The sequence below is a fragment of the Cryptomeria japonica genome, chromosome 10 (genome assembly GCF_030272615.1).
Source record: "Cryptomeria japonica chromosome 10, Sugi_1.0, whole genome shotgun sequence".
NCBI classification, from domain to species: domain Eukaryota; kingdom Viridiplantae; phylum Streptophyta; class Pinopsida; order Cupressales; family Cupressaceae; genus Cryptomeria; species Cryptomeria japonica.
Genome location: NC_081414.1, coordinates 75,656,810 through 75,675,256, shown reverse-complemented (window position 1 = coordinate 75,675,256; position 18,447 = coordinate 75,656,810).

Genomic DNA, 18,447 nt, shown 5'->3' with positions numbered 1-18,447 from the left:
TTTAATTGTAATATTCTTAGTGAGCCGACCTACACATTTGGACTTAGGTTTTGGTATATATGTAAGATCTCATTTGTGAGATTATGAAATAGTGGAAGAGGAATGTAATAAGGTATATGCGAATATAAGTAGAGCTACTCACACAAACATCATTTGAAGATTAAAGGAAGGTATGAAGAAGACAATCAGAGCTTAATCGGTACTGAATCGAGCATATGAAGATGCTACTTTGAGCAGTACATTATCATTGAATTTAACCATCTAATTGTAGTCAGTGTGACTCATATTTTGTGATTGAGCAATGAGCTCTAGGCAGTTGGCCTTTCTGCATGTGCAGACCCCATTTGTACACACATAGTATCTGTAGTAGTATCATCTGATTGTGGGTAAGGTTTCCCAGTGTGGTTTTTCCCCTTACAGGGTTTCCACGTACAAATATTTGTGTTATGTGTTGTGGATGTTATTTGTCTTTCTGTTTCATGCATTAAATTTTACCGGTACTGTTATTAACTGTTAAACTATTAACCGACATTAAGTTTGGTTTACTAGTATTATGTATCAAGTTTGATTAAGTTATATTTGGGTTGAAATTAATAGACAACTGATTCACCCCCCCCTGTCAGTTGCCTCCGGGTCCTAACAATTGGTATTAGAGCTAAGTCCTCTTTTTGCAGAAGTTTAACAACTTGAGGAAATTCTATGACAACTAACTATTTCATGAAGGGCAATCGGAAGCTTGATGGAACTAACTATGGTATATGGAAGATCAGAATGGAGGCACATCTGAATTGCATTGGAAGAAACATATGAGATGTTACGAAGAATGACTATGTTGGTCCTACATAGAGTCAACCTAATCCACCAAACTTGGCTAAAGATCAGGAGAATGATTGCAAAGCAAGAGAAGCTCTTTTGAGCGCATTGTCAGATCAACAAATCATGGGATTATCTACTGCTAAAGATATTTGGGAAAAATTGGAGACATTGAATGAAGGTGATACCACTGTCAAAATTGCAAAAATGGAATGCTTCTGGGTCAGGTATGAAAATTTGAAAATGGAAGAAGATGAAAAGATTTCTGCTTTTATGGAAAGAGTCAATGAAATTGTTTTGGGTATACAATGTTGTGGAGGATCCTTAAGTGAAGATGAGATTGTTTCTAAATTTTTAAGAGCATTGCCACCGACATACAAAATGAAAGTAACTGCTATTAATGAATTGAGAACAATGCCTAATACATCAGTATCTAGAGATACCTTGGTTGGAAAATTTTTAGCTTTTGAACTTGAGGAATTTGGTCCTGTTGCTACAATTAAAATAGATTTAGCTTTCAAAGCATCATCATCTACAACATCATCATCATCATCTGAGAAATATGATTGGAAAGCACTTTATGCAAGAGAACTTGAAGACATCAGAAGAGAGAATGAAGAATTGGAAGAGCTTGAAGCACTATTTGCAAGGAAAATGCCTAAAGGTCCAGTTGGAAGTAAGTATGAAGGTAAAAAACCATTTAAATGTTTTAACTGCAATAAAATTGGCCATATGGCATCTAGGTGTCTTGATAGACATGCAAGTTTGAAAGAAGAAGCTAAAAGAACATATAAGCCTAACCCTGAATATCAGAGATACAGATTTAAGAAGAATAGAGACAAATCATGTTTTTGTGCTGATGAAGGAGTTACTTATGATTCTGATGAGGAACCAATAGACAATGGATGGGATTTTGTTGCAATAATAGAAGATCAACCGACACCTACTATGCAACCGGTAGAGCAAGTCTTGACAGCTAAAATTGAAGAAAAGGATGAATGGATCATTGATTCTGGATGTTCGCATCATATGACTGGTGATAAAAGTAAATTCTTAACCTTTCACGAATACAATGGAGGTCTAGTAAGATTTGGGGATGATAAAGCTTGTTTGATCAGAGGAAAAGGCACTATATCTTTTTATGGTAAACACAATACTAACAACGTTTATTATGTTGAAGGTTTGAAGCATAATATTTTGAGTGTTGGTCAATTAGTTGAAAAGGGATTTGAATTACAATTCAAGAATGGTAAATGCAAAATCATGAATAGAACTGGTTTGGAAATTGCAACTGGTAATCAGACTAGAGGTAATAATTTTCACTTGAATAACAATGAGAAGACATGCTTGATTGCACATATTGATGAAAGTTGGTTATGGCATAAGAGACTTTATCATGTGAATTTTGATTGCATTGTGAAGATCAATACAACTAAGGTAGTAAGGGATTTATCTAAGATTGTAAAACCTCACAATCCGGTATGTAAAGAATGTCAATTTGGGAAGCAAGTTAGAACAACTTTCAAGAGTATTCCAGAGAAATCCAATAATGTTCTTGATTTAATTCATACTGACTTATGTGGTCTGGCAAGAACTAGAAGTTTACAAGGAGATAGATATTTTATGCTAATCATTGATGATTATTTTAGAATGTGTTGGGTTACTTTTCTCAAGGAGAAATTAGAAGCTTTTGGGAAATTCAAACTATTCAAGGCAATGGTAGAGAATGAAACTGGTAAGAAAATCAAATGTTTAAGATCGGATCAAGGAGGTGAATTCACATCTAAGGAATTTAATACATTTTGTGAAGTAAATGAAATCAGAAGACAATTATCAGCACCTCGAACACCCCAGCAAAATGGAGTTGTGGAAAGGAAGATTAGAACTATTCTGGATGCGGCTAGAAGCATGATATCAGAAGAAAACCTGCCTCATGTGTATTGGAGAGAAGAAGTGAATACAACAGTTTACACATTCAACAGAGTTCACATCAAAGGTGAAACCGGTAAGACCCCTCATGAACTATGGTTTGGTAATACTCCTACTCTTAAATATTTCAGTATATTTGGAAGAAAATGTTATATTAGGAGAGATAATTATATTGGTAAATTTGATCCTAGAAGTGATGAAGGAATATTTCTTGGTTATTCATCTAAAAGCAAGGCATATAGATTTTTTAATAAGAGATTGCAGAAAATCATTGAGAGTGCAAATGTGAAGATTGATGAACAGTTTAGAGGTAATTAAAGGTCTATGGACTCTGAACCGACAGTTGAGATAATCACAAATGAACCTATACAGAATGCACCAGTACAAAATGTTGATCCAGTCACACCAGAATCATCAGTGAATTCCAAAGTGACTGAAGAACAACAACAAGTGAATACACCTAGGTATGTAAGATTGAATCATTGAAAGTCAGATAATTGGGAATAAGTATCAAGGTGTAATGACTAGAGGAAGATTGACAAATGAAGAGGTATGTCTAATTTTTCAAATTGAACCAGCTTCAGTTAATGAGGCATGTGAAGATAAACATTGGATTAAAGCTATGGAAGATGAATTGGAAGAAATTGAAAAGAATAACATATGGACATTGGTTCCTCGGCCTAAAAACAAAAATGTAATTGGAACTAAATGGGTATTTAGAAATAAACTTAATGAAGATGGTAAGGTAATCAAAAACAAAGCAAGATTAGTGTGTAAGGGATATTCATAGAAAGAGGGAATTGATTACAAAGAAACCTTTGCACCGGTAGCTAGAATTGAGGCAGACAGACTATTTCTAGCATTTGCAACACACAAGAACTATAAAGTATATCAAATGGATGTTAAATGTGCATTTCTGAATGGTGATCTTGAAGAGGAAGTTTAGATTGAACAACCTGATAGATTTTCTTTGACAAATGACAAAGATATGGTCTGTAGGTTAAAGAAAGCTTTATATGGATTAAAGCAAGCTCCTAGAGCTTGGTATGCTAGATTGGACAATTATCTTTTGAAGCTTGGTTACACTAAAGGTAATGCTAACAACAACTTATATTTCAAAGTGACTAATGATGAAATCTTGGTTATTGAAGTTTTTGTTGATGATATAATTTTTGGAGGAGAAGATGGATTGGGTAAAGACTTTTCTAATAAGATGCATGAAGAATTTGAAATGTCTATGATTGGGGAGATAAAATTCTTTTTAGGATTGCAAATTTCACAGACTGATAAAGGTATATTCATATGTCAATCTAAGTACTTGAAGGAACTACTAAAGAGATTTGGTTTGGAAAACTCTAAACTGGTAAGTACTCCGATGACTACAACTGATAAACTATCATTGAAGGATGAATCAACACCTGTTAATCCAACAAGATATAAATCTATGAGTGAAAGTTTACTGTATTTGACAAAAACAAGACCTGATATTATGAATGCAGTATGTATTATTTCAAGATTTTAGAGTAATCTTAAAGAAAATCAGGAATTAATAGTGAAAAGGATTTTCCGGTATCTACAAGGCACAACAAATCTTGGTTTATGGTATCCTAAAGAATTTTTTTTTTTTTTATGTGCATACACAGATGCTAATTGGGCAGGAGATGTAGATGACAGAAAGAGAACTACCGACGGAGCATTCTTTCTTGGTAGCAGATTAATTTCATGGTTGAGCAAGAAACTGAGTTGTACATCATTATCAATAGAAAAATCAGAATATGTTGCAGCAACAACCAATTGTACTCAGGTATTATGGATTAAGAAAATGTTGAGGACATAAAGGTAAAATGCAAAGAACGTATAATTATTTACTGTGATAATATGGCAGCAATTGATATATCCAAGAATCCTCTATTTCACTCTAAAACTAAACATGTTTCTATCAAAGTCAATTTTCTGAAAGAGAATGTTGAAGCAAAAGAAGTGAAATTGGTTTATGTGAATAGTAAAGAGTAGATTGTAGATATCTTTACTAAGCCTTTTCCTAAGGAAACTTTTGAATATCTCAGAAAGCAGCTTGGGGTTATACCCTCATCGGTAGAGACTTAGACAGTTGGAGAATGGCATCAAACTGACAGGAATTAACAGAGAAATCTTTTTCTAGCTTTGATGAAGGAGAGCTACTTCTCAGGGGGAGTAGTTGGTTATAACAAATGGTATTTGTAATTAGTTCTATGAACTGGTTGTATCTAGTTTTTGTATTGCTTTGGCATTTGATGTCAAAGGGGGAGAGATATCTATGGAAAAACACATTATCTTTTGGGGAGAGATTATTTATTGGGGAGAGATATCTATGGAAAAACACATTATCTTTTGAGGAGAGATATTATGTATTTTGATTTCTGGTAATTAATCTCTTTAGGAGATTGTTGGTTTTTGGTTTCTGGCATTTCTGCTTTGGCACTTAGATGGTTTTTCCATCTTGTTTTGCCATCAATGCCGAAGGGGGAGATTGTTGGTATTATGGATGTGTTGCATTGGTTTTGTCATTGATGTCAACACTTATCAGCACTGGAGATCTTTGGTTATGTTCACCGACATGTTCAGTGACATGCACAGTCACCGTTATTTGGTTCACCGACATGTTATATTGTTCACCGACACAGAGGATGACTTGTTATCATTTGGAGATTACTTGGTTATGTAAAAGACATGGTTTGGACTCTTGGTTTTGGTGATTTGGTTATTGATCTAATCAAGTTTGCATATTTGTTGTTACCGACAAATTGGTCTAGGTTATGGACCGACAAACGTTATCTATTCCAGATCAGCACGACACGTTATGGAGATTATTTATTGATTGGTTATTATTATAAATTCATTAAGTCGACATGATGCATTGCATATTGATTTATTTGTAATTGATTTAATTGTAATAGTCTTAGTGAACCAACCTACACATTTGGTCTTAGGTTTTGGTATATATGTAAGATCTCATTTGTGAGATTATGAAATAGTGGAAGAGGAATGTAATAAGGTATATGAGAATATAAGAAGAGCTACTCACACAGACATCATTTGAAGATTAAAGGAAGGTATGAAGAAGACAATCAGAGCTTAACCAGTACTGAATCTAACATATGAAGATTCTACTTTGAGCAGTACATTATCATTGGATTTAACCATCTAATTGTAATCAGTGTGACTCATTTTGTGATTGAGTAGTGAGCTCTAAGCAGTTTGCCTTTCTGCATGTGCAGACCCCATTTATACACACATACTATATGCAGTAGTATCATTTGATTGTGGGTAAGGTTTCCCACCATGGTTTTTCCCCTTATAGGATTTCCACGTACAAATATTTGTGTTATGTGTTGTGGATGTTATTTGTCTTTCTATTTCATGCATTAAACTTTACCAGTACTGTTATTAACTGTTAAACTATCAACCGACATTAAGTTTGGTTTACTGGTATTATGCATAAAGTTTGATTAAGTTCTATTTGGGTTGAAACTAATAGACCACTGATTCACCCCCCCCTCTCAGTTGCCTCTGGGTCCTAACATGCACTCTCATGATTTTCTCTAGGATCACTTTGATATCTTGATGCAATGCAAATTGCATTCGTTATGTCTGGTCTAGTCTGAGTCAAATATTGCAGACGTCCAATCATAGACTTGTATCTTGTAGGATTTACTGGAACTGATTCATCTTTCTTTGTCAATTTCTCACTTGTAAGCATAGGAGTACTATCTGGTTTAGAATTCTCCATACCAAATTTCTTCAACATCTCCCTAGCATACTTAGTTTAACATATGAAAATACCTTTATCATTCTGATTAATCTGCAAACCTAAGAAAAATTTCATTTCCCCAATCATAGACATTTCAAATTCATTCTTCATATTTTTAGAAAATTCCATGCACAACTTATCTTCACCTCCAAATTTGATGTCATCAACAAAGACCTCAATAATCAGTATATCATCATCAGTGACTTTATAATATAGGTTACTACCAGCATTACCTTTAGTGAAACCAAGCTTTAAAAGATATTTGTCCAACCTTTCATACCAAGCTCTAGGTGCCTGTTTCAATCCATATAAAGCTTTCTTTAACCTGTAAACCATGTTTTTATCATCTGAAAGTGAAAAGACATTAGGTTGCTCAATATAAACTTCCCCATTAAGATCCCCATTTAGAAAAGCACACTTGACATGCATCTGATAAACCTTGTAGTTTTCATGTGCAACATAGGCAAGAAATAATCTTACAGCTTCAATCCTAGCTACAGGTACAAAATTTTCACCATAATCAATTCCTTCTATCTGATAATATCCTTTACAAACCAATCTAGCTTTATTCCTCACAACTTGTCCATCTTCATTTAGTTTATTCCTAAAAACCCATTTAGTTCCAATAACATTCTTATTTTTAGGTCGGGGAACTAAAATCCATGTGTCATTCTTTTCTATCTGATCTAATTCTTCTTCCATAGCTTTCATCTAGCATTCATCTTTACATGCTTCAGTTACTGGTACTGGTTCAACTTGAGAAATTAAACATACCTTATTAGCTGCCAATCTTCTTCTTGTCACCACTTAATTGTTCTTATCCCCAATGATCCGATCTTCTGAATGATTCAACCTTACATACCTAAGAGTCTTCTGATTCTCTGTTCCTCTTTCCCGATCTTCAGCTACTGTTGAATTTTCTGATACTGCCGGAGTCATTGGTTCAACATTATGTTTTGGTAAAGGTGTTACCGGTTCAGTTATCATCGTTTCCACTACCGGTTCTTGCTCATAAATTCTGATTTGACTTCTATTATGCTCACCCACCTTGACATTAGCGCTTTCCACAATTCTTTGCAATCTTTTGTTATAACATCTATATGCTTTGCTTTCATTACAATAACCAAGAAATATTCCTTCATCATATCTAGGATCAAACCTACCAATGAAATCATCTGTCTTGATATAACATTTACTACCATATATTCTGAAGTACTTAACTGTAGGTGTATTGCGAAACCATAATTCATAAGGTGTCTTACCAGTTTCTCCTTTGATATGAACTCTGTTGAATGTATAAACTGTTGTTCTCACTGCTTCTCTCCGGTAGATATGAGGTAGATTAGCCTCCATCATCATGGTTCTAGTAGAATCCAAGGTAGTTATGTTCTTCCTTTCCACAAATCCATTCTGCTGAGGTGTCTAAGGAGCAGAGAATTGTCTCCTTATGCCATGCTTCTCACAAAGTTATTAAACTCACCGGATGTGAATTTTCCATGATGATCTGACCTTAAGCACTTAATATTCAATCCTATCTCAGTTTCAACTTTACCTTTAAAGATTTTAAACTTTTAAAAAGCCTCAGATTTCTCCCTTAGAAAAGTAACCCACATCATCTTAGAATAATCATCAATGATTAGCATAAAATATCTATCACCTTGAAAACTTTTGATTCTAGCAAGACCACACAAATTAGTATGAATAAGCTCAAGAACATCATTGGATTTGTTTTGTATACTCTTAAAAGAGGTTCTGACTTGTTTTCCCATTTGACATTCTTTACATACTGGATTATAGGGCTCCACAATCTTAGGTATATCTCTAATTGCCTTAGTTGAACTGATCTTTACCATGCAATCAAAATTCACGTGACATAGCCTTTTATGCCAAAGCCAACTCTCATGAATTTGTGCAATCAAACATATCTTCTCACCGGAGTTCAAATAAAATATATTACCTTTTGTCTGAGTACTAGTTGCAATCTTCAATCCAGATCTATTAATGATTTTGCATTTTCCATCCTTGAATTGTAATTGAAATCCCTTATCCACCAACTATCCTACACTTAAAATATTATGCCTTAAACCTTCAACATAATAAAAATTATCAGTATTGTGCTTACCATCTAATGATATAGTTCCTTTTCCTTTGATCATGCATGCTTTGTCATCTCCAAATCTAACCATACTGCCATCAAATTCTTGCAAAGATAGAAATTTCCTTTTATCTCCAGTCATATGTTGTGAACATCCACTGTCAATCCTTATCTTCAATTTTAGCAGCAAGGGCCTTTTCTTCAGGTACATTCTCTTTCAGTGCCAGATCATCTTCCTTTATAGCCAAAAATACCCATTCCTTTCCATTGCTGGAACCACTAGTAGAGTCTTGTGTCGGTTCATCATCAGAATCAGTCACACCTTCATCATCTGCAAAGTAACACGATTTATCTCTATTTTTCTTGTACTTATACTTGTTCTGATATCCAGGGTGTAGCGTCGTAAATTGTACGCACTTGCTAGGGTGGTACAATTTCACACCTAGTTTAGCACCCGCCTTGGCGCATTTTGCATTTTGCATTGCATTTCCCCTTAGTGCTTAATTAATTAAATTAATTAGGTCTAAGGTCCTATTTCATCATCTCCCACATCATAAAGTTGGGCCCTTTCATTAAAGTGTGCCCCTTTCATTTTATTCTTCCAATACATCATTTAATCAAAAACCCTAATTAGGTCCTATTTTGAAATTGGGGGCTTGATTCGGGGGTCAAAACATCTCGAAATCACCTGTAACTTCAGGATTCTCTCTAAAATCATCATATCCGACGGCCCTGAAAATTTGGTGAAAAGTTGTCGGGACCATGGCGCCCGACGTGCACATGGTCCCGGACATTTTTCCCAAAATTTTAGGAGCACGACCCAATCATAAAATAAAGCTTAACCCCAAGAAATTGGCAGGAGATTCAATCTCTAGGTCGGCCAAAGTTGGAATTAAGACCTAGGGTTTCATATATAAGAGCTCTCTTTCTTCATTTGAAAGGATCCAATTTTCGTTTTCAGGAACCTCATATGCAGCAAAAGAGAAGATCTTTGAGGACTTCAACAACATTCAACATCCTTCTATCAAGCATTTATCAATTTCATTCATCCATTTAGGGCTTGGAAGACATTGAAGAACAATAGGAGATTACCGACTGAAGATTGGCTTGTACTCCTCCCTTGAGGGTTGGGTATGATTTCATGTTGTTTTCATGTCTTTGCATAAGCTTCAACATATCCTTTATTCATGCTTTAGATCACTTTGCATCTTGATTTAGAGCATTTACATTATCATTTATGAGCAATTAGGGTTTACTTTCTAGGTTGCTCTAGTTTGCTTACTTGCATCTTAGGACCTTGCACACACACTAGGTCTGCACACACAAAACATTTTACAATACAACTTGGCTATTCGTGGAGGTGGAAATCACCGAAGCGGGGGTTTGACTAAGGCAAAACCCTATATAGCCGCCCAAACATCTTTTCAGATATAAGTGCAGGTTTCGGGACTCGGATGACGCCGCAGGTTGCAGATCCGGGAATAGCAGGTTGAGACAGCACTCCGCACCAAATTTCAGAGCAAAAGACCAGGACAGGGGCATGGGGCGCCTTGGTCCTGCCAGGACAGGGGCGCTGGGCACCTTGGTCCTCCTGACAGACAACATTTTTGACAGCTTTTCCAAAGTGTAAAAACAGCAGTTTTCGGAGCAGTTTCAGGGGCAGAATCAGGACAGTGGAGCCCGCGCCCCTGTCCCGAACATTTTCAGTCAGATTTTAACTCCAGGTACGCATTTACATTCTTGTCTTGTCCTTGTGTTTATAGCTTTCCATTGTTTAAGTTCAATTCTGCAATCTTGTTATTAGTTCATACTTGCACTTTGGGGTTAGGGATTGAACTTGCATCATTTCATCTTTCAATTGCAACAAAGGAATAGAAATCCTAATAGGTAGCCAGTGGCTCTCTCTTCCACAAGAAGAAGTAGCCAATTGTGTGATACCTCTAGGCTCTTTCGTATTCCACAAGTGTGTGGTTGAAAGTGAGATTAGGGCATGTTTGCTTAGTGTCACTTTTTCTCCCACACATTTTGGTGAACCCGACGTGAATCTATCATTGCTTCCTCTTGCATTGCATTTGTTAGATCTAGATCTAGATTTAGTGTGTTTTCATTTCATTTTCATTAAAAAGAAAAAAAAAGAAAAAAAAAAAAGTGTGTTTCTTTGCATTGTGTGTTTAAAATTTTATGCAATTTCAAAATGTCAGATTTTTATTTGCAAGATGTTCATATTTGTGATGATTATGAGTTAGATGAAGCTTTAGATGAATTTTTGAAACCTAAATATACTAAACTTTCATTTTACCAAAAACTCATAAACATTGTTACTATGCCATTTCGTTGTGATGAGAAAGATAAGTCGAATGATTCCTCTCAAGGGTACATTCCTATCAGCTCTTCCACTAAATCTAGTAACATGGTTGTTTTCAATGATCCCTCTATGAAGAGATATCTCCTTTTGAATCAAAAGATAAACCTTTTACTAGATATGATCATGCTTTGTTGAATGATGCCCTTGATGCCTTTGTGTCCCCTAAAAAACACTCCCTTCATGAGGATCCTTTTGTGCAAGAAGATGACATTATCCCTACATTTCCTAGTGATGGCCTTTCCTTTTCCAACAAAATTCCCACTAGAGATGATGAATTAATGGTAAATGCTTACCCTTCTCCTAAAGTTGGTCTTACCCATAAGCATCCCTTAGAGAAGGAAGATGAAATAATAAGAAATTTCCTTAATTCTCTCTCCCATAAAGATCATATTGAAAATATTTTGAGGAAAGAGGATGAGTTTAACACATCTATTGATGCTCTCCCTCCTAAGGATGAGGAATTAATAAACAATGTTATCTCCTCTCCCGAAATTGACAATACTTCAAACATTCCTTTCAACAACTTCACTATTTGGGATGAACCATTAGAAGAAGGTGTGAATTATTCTCTATCCCATGAGAGAACCCTAGCCAAAGGGGATGAAATCAAGATTGAAAACTCCCTTGATAGTTTCTCACCTTCCTTGAATCTCAATTATTCTCCCTCTCCTCAACTTGGTTCTACTCATAAGGATACCCTAGTTCAAAACAAGATGGTTAACATCTCTTTCAAAGATCTCCCTCTCAAAAGTGAGACTTTAGAGAGTAATGTTGATCCTTCTCCTAGAGAGTTTATTCCCCATGTAGATCCTTTGATGATAGAGGATGATATGACCTTTCCTAGTATTACTCTTCCTACTAGAACATCAATGCCTATCCCTTGTCTCTCTCCTAAAATTGATCTAATCTGTGATAAGATTTTAGTGCAAGAGAAGACTGTCAATAATTCTTCCAACACTTTTGTTCATTCCTCTAAACCATCCTCAATCAATTTGATACATGTGAATGAAACACCTAACAAACCTCTCTTCACTGTCCAGGGTGCTTGTCCTTCTCAAAATTCTCAACCTTTAAATAAGCCTATCTTAGTGGTTCAAGGTGGTCATGCTAATGATTCTTTTTGCACTCCTAAGAAACCTGTTATTACTGTGCAAGGAGGTTATTCCTCTAAGAGCCCTTATGAGTATGCTAAGCAATTGACTAGAGAGAGTTATCATGCGGTTGCCCATACTTATAATACTAGAAACAATAGGCAACGTAATCCTCCTCCAGTTATCCCAACTTCACTTCCTCCTTCCCAACCTATTCTTCCCCAAGCTCCACGTATTTCACAAGTTCTTGGTAAGGAATATGATCTCATAGAACAACTTAAAGCTACGCCTGCTAAGATATCCCTTTGGGATTTGATTCAAACTTCTTCCACTCATCATGGAATGTTACAAGATGCCTTGAAAGATTTGAATGTTCCTCCACCGAATACATCTAGTAATATAGCATCTTTAGTTAACTCTGTGATGAATCCTAAAGCTCAAATTGTGTTTACCCAAGATGAGTTGCCTACTAGTGAAATTCAACATCAATATGATCCCTTGATGATTGTGGTTATCATAAATGACACTGCTATAAGACGAACACTGGTAGATAATGGCTCTGGCCTTAATGTGTGTAGCATTAATCTATTGCATAAGATGAATGTGGATACATCCCTTATTGAGCCTGACTCTCATCCCATTCGAGGCTTTGATAATGTGGCTAAGTCTTCATTAGGTATTATCACCTTACCCATCACAGTGGGACCTGTTACTTTGCCTACTCCTATCCATGTTATGTCGGGAAATCTAACATACAACTTGTTATTAGGGAGACCTTGGATTCACGGTATGCAAGCTGTCCCCTCTACATTGCATAGACAAGTTAAATTCATTTATAACAATAAGACATATACCTTGATAGGTGATACTAATTTTCAAGCTTGTTTGCAAACATCTACTTCCAAAGGGAGTTCTTCTAAATCTTCCTCTTCTAGTGATGACTCTTTACCTATGGACAAATCATCATCCTCTGATAATCAAAATTCTTTGGATGAAGATTCTTCTCAACTTGAATCTACACATGAAGAGGCTTTTGATCCTGAGAAGGTTCTCACAAAAGATGATTGGGGATCTCTTGATTTCACTCCCACCTTTGTAGGTGAGTATAGGGTTCCTCCTAGAGAGTTTAAAGTTAAAAAGAAGGAAGAAACTAAAAATCAATCAATCTTACCTGAACCTATGAGCAATAATTTTGTGGACGCTTCTCAAACTTCTTCTCCTCACACCTCTAATTATGAAGAGTTTGATTCTTTGTCTTATGAAAAACCACCTTCTCTTCTTGAAATGGCTGAACGTTATGGTCGTGGTTTTCGCATTTTTGCTAAGCATGGGTATCATGGAAATGGTTGTGGCGCTCATGAACAAGGGATAAAAGTTCCTCTAGAGACTAATTTTCACAATTATGCCTTTGGACTCGGCTATAATCCCTGCAAACGTACCAAAGCATCTAAAAGACCATCTCTCAATGTAAATGCTATATTTAGTAGTGATGATGATCTCACTTCAACTAAATCATCTTCTACTTCTATCAACTCTCATTCCCCTCATAAGGAAATTTTGGCAATGAACAAATCTCTTTATGAATCCCCTCAAATTTCTAAATCCACTTATGAATCTTTATCTCCTATTCATCATAAAGTCCTTTCCTCTAGGGATAAGGCTCTAATAAATTACACTCATCCCTCTTCTAAGATTTCATGTGACTTTTCTTCTTCAATTTTTATCATTTTGTACATGTTTTTGATCTCACTTATAGTTGAGCATTTAGCATGTCATATTCAAATACCTCATTCAATCTATCATGTCTTTAAATAACATTAATGGCTATTATGTTGCTCATCATTATGTGACATTAGTAGCTCATTTACTAGGGGCTCATTGTCATTCATGATGGTACAATTTTAAGTGCAATCATATTTTTTGAAGCAACATAATAGCCTAATTTTCTTGTTCCTATGGGGACAAGAATGATTTCATACATCTCTTCTTTTGCTTATGTCCAAATCTCTCCCTAGAAGATTGTGTAAGTCCTTCTCATTGTCCTTATCTTTGGGAGGCAATGATCTTTCCTTATTTTTATCTAAGGATCCACTTTTTCCTATTTTGTGGATGATGTGGACTTTATTACTTGATGTTATGCCTTGTACGCATTTGTTGTTGTTTGTTCAAGGGTTCTCTCTTACAAGAGGTGTAAGTCCTTGACTACAACCTCTTTTGCACTTTGTAAAGGACATCCATAATGAATTCACTCTCCCAATTGGGTTAAAAAGAGCGTCATCCTTCATTAAGGATCACTTTCACCTCGCAAAAGAAGGAAGTATTGCATTCTTATTCTCTTCTTTGTCTTATTCTAGAAGATGTTATATTTGTCTAAGACAATTCCTCTCAGGGATAGGTGTCTTTTGTACAAAGATCTCTTCTCCTCTAAGGATCTCCTTTACACATACTACAAGGTATCCCTTTTCAACTATCTTATCCTTGCTTAAGGAATGCAAAACTCTTTTGCTTGGATCTATGACATTGTTGCATGTTTGGGGTATCTTCTTTTGTGATGAAGGTAGGTATCCTTGTTCTACTTTGCTTATGACATAAACACAACACTTTTTGAGCAATGGGTCATTCTTGGAACTAGAGCACAGACTCTTAGAGCGAGATGTCACGCTTTTGTACTATACATATACAGGTTGTAGCATACTCGGGCATAGACTCCTATGAGGTGCTTCTAACCTCCCTTACACACACATGCACAAGGTTGAGTGGAACTAGCGGCATAAGGCTAGACTTTCTCACTCTCCTCCCTTACATGGATCACCTAGATAGACTCTAGGGGCTAGTTTTCCATGTCCTTTTTCCCATGGATCACCTAGACAAGATCTAGGGGTGAGAAGTCCATGTTTACATCCTTCATCTTGTGTTAGAGAGCTCTCAAATCCTCACACTCTTTGTTGTGTTGGAATTGAGATTTAGTCCTCTTTCTTACCAAATGATTCTCCATTAGTTTTTGATCTCATATCAAATCTTCTTGTGAGCATTTGTCATCAATTTTCTTTAACAATTTAGAGTGGTAAACATGATACCCTGTTTCAACTCACTAAAATTAGCAAGCCGAAACAGGGGGGGGCATATAGCTACCCTCGAATTTTCATCACCTTCCTTAGTAAGCATTAGGTGATTTTGTGATCTAACGTGTGTTTTGTAGGGTGTGGTTCCTAACTGTGTATTGCAGATACCGCTGGGGGCTTCGTTCGACAAACTTATGGATATATCCTTTTTCAAATAATGTTTACTTTTTTGTACTTTAGCTTGCATATGCACGTAGTGTTCATATGACCACTAAAGTGGGGGCTAAATGTAGCGTCGTAAATTGTACGCACTTGCTAGGGTGGTACAATTTCACACCTAGTTTAGCACTCGCCTTGGCGCATTTTGCATTTTGCATTGCATTTCCCCTTAGCGCTTAATTAATTAAATTAATTAGGTCTAAGGTCCTATTTCATCATCTCCCACATCATAAAGTTGGGCCCTTTCATTAAAGTGTGCCCCTTTCATTTTATTCTTCCAATGCATCATTTAATCAAAAACCCTAATTAGGTCCTATTTTGAACTTGGGGGCTTGATTTCGGGGGTCAAAACATCTCGAAATCACTTGTAACTTCGGGATTCTCTCTAAAATCATCATATCCGATGGCCCTGAAAATTTGGTGAAAAGTTGTCGGGACCATGGCACTCGACGTGCACATGGTCCCAGACATTTTTCCCAAAATTTTAGGAGCACGACCCAATCATAAAATAAAGCTTAACCCCAAGAAATTGGTGGGAGATTCAATCTCTAGGTCGGCCAAAAGTTGGAATTAAGACCTAGGGTTTCATATATAAGAGCTCTCTTTCTTCATTTGAAAGGATCCGATTTTCATTTTCAGGAACCTCATATGCAGCAAAAGAGCAGATCTTTGAGGACTTCAATAACATTCAACATCCTTCTATCAAGCATTTATCAATTTCATTCATCCATTTAGGGCTTGGAAGACATTGAAGAACAATAGGAGATTACCGACTGAAGATTGGCTTGTACTCCTCCCTTGAGGGTTGGGTATGATTTCATGTTGTTTTCATGTCTTTGCATAAGCTTCAACATATCCTTTATTCATGCTTTAGATCACTTTGCATCTTGATTTAGAGCATTTACATTATCATTTATGAGCAATTAGGGTTTACTTTCTAGGTTGCTCTAGTTTGCTTACTTGCATCTTAGGACCTTGCACACACACTAGGTCTGCTCACACAATACATTTTACAATACAACTTGGCTATTCGTGGAGGTGGAAATCATTGAAGCAGGGGTTTGACTAAGGCAAAACCCTATATAGCCGCCCAAACATCTTTTCAGATATAAGTGCAGGTTTCGGGACTCGGACGACGCTGCAGGTTGCAGATCTGGGAATAGCAGGTCGAGACAGCACTCCGCACCAAATTTCAGAGCAAAAGACCAGGACAGGGGCGTGGGGCACCCTGGTCCTGCTAGGACAGGGGCGCTGGGTGCCCTGGTCCCTGGGACAGGGGCGCTGGGCGCCCTAGTCCTCCTGACGGACAACATTTTTGACAGCTTTTCCAAAGTGCAAAAACAACAGTTTTCGGAGCAGTTTCAGGGGCAGAATCAAGACAGTGGCACCCACGCCCCTCTCCCGAACATTTTCAGTCAGATTTTAACTCCGGGTATGCATTTACATTCTTGTCTTGTCCTTGTGTTTACAGCTTTCCATTGTTTAAGTTCAATTCTGCAATCTTGTTATTAGTTCATACTTGCACTTTGGGGTTAGGGATTGAACTTGCATCATTTCATCTTTCAATTGCAACAAAGGAATAGAAATTCTAATAGGTAGCCCGTGGCTCTCTCTTCCACAAGAAGAAGTAGCCAATTGTGTGATACCTCTAGGCTCTTTCGTATTCCACAAGTGTGTGGTTGAAAGTGAGATTAGGGCATGTTTGCTTAGTGTCACTTTTTCTCCCACACACAGGGTTAGGCTTAAAAGATCTTCTAGCTCTTTCTTCAAATCTTGAATTCCTTTTAGGACATCTAGATGCAAAATGACCTATCTTATTACATGCAAATAATTTTAAAGGTGATTTTCCTTCATACTTATTTCCTACTAGTCCTTTAGGTACTCTTCTAGCAAATAGGGCTTCAAGTTGCTCAAATTTTTTATCTTCTCTTTTCATATCATCCAATTCATTTGCATACAAAGGTTTCCAATCTTGCTTGCTAGTTGATGATGTAAATGCTTGAAAAGTAGGTTCAGACTTCACAGCTCTAGAAGGTCAAAATTCTTCAAGCTCAAAAGTAGATAATTTCCCAACTATTAGCCTCCTCCAAATTTTCATTAAAATTTCAAATTCAGAGGTCGCCTTTTGGTGTTTCTTTTCTCTTTCGGTCATTTATTTCCTTTCTTTGAACCCGAGTCATTGAACCTTTTAAAATTCAAGGTTCAAAGTTCAAAACGCGCTTTAAAGAATTTTCTTCATGATTTTGTTTTATGGTAAGGCAAGTGCTTTGTTGCAATTTGTATTGAACTTTAACCATTGAACGTTTTTGGTTCAAGGTTCAAGGTTCAAGGTTCAAGGTTCAAAGTCAGTCATGCGTCGGTCTCGTCTTTTCTCGTTAACTGCTATTTGTCTTGTCGCATAGTCGGTGTTTTGTGTTACTCTGTGTTATTTCTCAATATTGAACTTGAACCTTTGAACCTCTTGGTTCAAAGTTCAAAGTTCAAAGTTCGAATTCTTAAAGACCAAAGTTTTATGTAGAATTAATACATGCATCATAAAGTGAATGTGGTGGCGAGAAAAGAGAATATTCTTGGGAATTCAAAATATTAGTTTCTAAAATTATGATAAGAAATCATGATAATTCGAGAGTTGTGTGATGGAGTGATCCAAAATTAAATGTATATTGGCTATACATCAAATCAGGTGTTAGCTCACACAAGATTACTTAATTAGTACAACTAGCTAAGTCTTGAGTGTAATTTTGTCTATCTTTGTTGCGAAAACTAGCAATTGTTTCTAGAAATTTCTTAGTAGCAATGCAAGCGAGGAAAATTGGAGGTATTGTATCTGCACGCAGAAGTTTTCTGAGAATTTGCTGTTGAGATCAGGTTAGTTTCAGTCATTCTCTCTTATGTTGTATTTTCTTATTCTGGAAGCTAGCTATTGTTCATTCCCCTTTTCTATGTATAAAAATTCATTGCATTCCTATAATTGTTTGTTTAAAATGAGAGGGGCCATAATGAGGCCTACTCTACAAAAATTAGGCCACATTTCTTGCCTAGTTTGTTCACTCCCAGAGATGGGAGATACCTCATTAGCCCTG